Below are 2901 nucleotides of genomic sequence, written 5' to 3' on the forward strand. Positions count from 1 at the left end.
GGTTTGAAGAGGCTCATATACAGAACGGCGCGAAATAATACCCGGGGCGGCAGATTCAATTAATCGAAATTCAGAAGCTGAAATTTCACCTCTACCATCAATAGGTTTAGCCAGGGCATTTACAACACGGCCCAAATAAGCCTCACTCACGGGTATCTGAGCAATTCTTCCCGTTGCTTTTACAGAACTTCTTTCTTGTATCAACAAACTATTGACAGAACTTCTTTCTTGTATCAACAAACTATCGCCCATTAGTACAACACCAACATTATTTGATTCCAAATTCAGAGCAATGCCTATTGTACCCTCTTCAAATTCTACTAATTCACCCGCCATCACTTCATCAAGACCGTGAATACGAGCAATGCCATCGCCTACTTGAAGTACGGTACCGGTATTTACAATCTTTACTTCTCTATTATATTGTTCAATACGTTCACGGATAATATTACTAATTTCGTTAGCTCGAATGGTTACCATGATGCTTTCTTTGTTCTTTTTTGAATGAAAAAAATACCTACAGCAGAAAGACTAATCAGTTATTTCTGTAATTGTTCCCAACATGCCAATATTGGCACTAATGGTACGTAAATGTAACTCATTGTTCAAACAATTATTCAGAGTTCCTAGAGCTCCTCGTAAGGCTTGTTGGAAAATCCATTGTCGGACTTGATTAATCTCCCTTTGCTGTTCAAACTGAATCGTTTTGTTTTTGTAATTTTCTAATTGTTCCAAAGTCTTATAAGTTGAATTAATCAAATTCAATTTTTCTCGTTCTATCTCGGAGTATCCATTCACTCAAAACTGCTCGGCTTCGGTTTCTACTTTCCGTAAGCGAGAACGAGCTTTTTCGAGTTGTTCAATAGCCCCTCCACGCAGTTCTTCTGAATTTCGAATAGTATTCAAGATCCTCTGTTTTCAATTATCTAATAAATCACTTAATGAAAGTAGATTATTTTTCCATTCCTTTCCAAAATTCAATAATCCCTTCCCGAACCAAACATGAATCTTTCGATTCATTTGGCTCTCACGCTCAATTACTTAAGTTAAATTCTCATATCTTTTTTTATGAATGTAATGAACCTATCTTATCTTCTTTGTTCATATTCCAAAAAGATATCGAAACTAATGTAAGACCAAAATATTCGGAGGACTCTTCTGACAAAATAAAAAATATGTAATTGTCAGTAAAGTTGTTTTTTTTTGTCAAATCCAAAAAGCCCTTCTTACTTAGAATAGGTCGTCGATTCAGCATTAGATAAAGGGGGTAAAACCCCCGTTTTTACAATTTACAATAAGCGGTTAAAATAATTTTCTCAATATGAGTATCCTATATCGATAAAATATTTATTTTGAAACCACCTCTATATTAACATACTGGTAGAAAGAGTATCATGTTGTGTCTAGACTTCAAACAGTTTGTTTTAACCATGTTAATAGTTCCACATTATTAGTTAATAGAGAATCAAAATTGATTTACCAATGAATCGCGAAATGTTATGGTTCTTACATATAATTTCTGAATTTATACAGAAGTAATTCGCGAGATCATGCACCTCTCTTTCCTACTTATAACGAAAAAGGGTACAGCTGGTTGGTCCAGCCTATTCTTGAGATAAACAACCTGCACACACTCCCTTTCCAAAAAAAATCAATACACCAAGCACTACACTTAGATTTATTGGATTTGTTGCTAAAATATCAGTATTAAACTCGAAACTCCCGGCAGATGGTCAGTGGCCCAAAGAAACGAAAGAATTGATTACGTTTTTCATATGATCTCCTCTTATAGATAGACTAAAAAATTGAACAGAGTTCTTTTTGTAGCACTTCGCCCCTCTTTTTATTTATTCTTTTATTTTTTCTGAAATTGAGTAAAAAAAATAAAAAATATTTGAGTTAGTTATAAATTATGAACTAATGAACTAGCCCTTTTCTTGGTTATTAGAACACTAACACTTTTTTCCTTGGTCTATGAACGGGAAGGGTGAAAGCGAGTCAGTATGCTAATTTCTCATCCGTAAATCGGCCCTTTCCGTAGGTTCTTTTCTCAAAGAATAAAGAATTGGAGGAGGGAAATATTGATAGAATTTGAAAAAGCAAACGACAAGTCGAAGGCAATAAAATATGAAAAATATATTTATTTTTCATATTTCTAAGCTAAGTAAACAAAAAGATTTGCAAATAAAAGTGCTAATGCTACAACCAGTCCATAAATTGTTAAAGCTTCCATAAAAGCTAGACTAAGTAATAGCGTACCTCGTATTTTCCCCTCAGCCTCAGGCTGTCTCGCGATACCCTCTACAGCTTGACCCGCGGCAGTCCCTTTACCAACTCCAGGTCCAATTGAAGTAAGCCCTACGGCCAATCCAGCAGCAATAATGGAAGCGGCAGAAATCAGTGGATTTGTGATAAGTTCCTCGTACCAAAAAAAAAAAAGAAATGGTTAATGATACAATCAACAAATGAATTATGACTTAATTGTTCCCTCGCTAGGACTCATCCAGTCGAAGTAACTAAGAACTTCGGATTGAAGTAATAAGATTATTGAATCATCAGAACTACTTCGATATATCTATTTTACTTTTTAGCCACAGAGTCTTTGTGAACCCAGACGACTTTCGTTCTCTCATTTATTGTTCTTGGTTCGAACTATTAGTTGAATTATTTCTTGATTTCATCCGTTTATTCATTCAATTCACACTCAAAGGGGGCCGGAAGGATTTCTAGTCTATTAGAATCCCCTAGAGTAGTAAAATATATCTTTAGTTCATTTCATATATAACTAGCACGAGTCAATATCTAATATCACATATACATGTCTTTCTTCCATAACGTAAACCAAGCATTCATCTTAGATTCAATCCTATTGGAGAATCAAGCGTCGAAACATCTAGAAGG

At 34.8% G+C, this 2901-nt stretch overlaps 1 pseudogene; it reads right to left on the bottom strand.

Moving 5' to 3' along the window:
- Window positions 1–531: 531 nt before the first annotated feature.
- LOC124894016 lies at window positions 532–2895 on the bottom strand (annotated as a pseudogene).
- Window positions 2896–2901: the final 6 nt, after the last annotated feature.

This window comes from Capsicum annuum, unplaced genomic scaffold (genome assembly GCF_002878395.1).
Source record: "Capsicum annuum cultivar UCD-10X-F1 unplaced genomic scaffold, UCD10Xv1.1 ctg68223, whole genome shotgun sequence".
Lineage (NCBI taxonomy): Eukaryota > Viridiplantae > Streptophyta > Magnoliopsida > Solanales > Solanaceae > Capsicum > Capsicum annuum.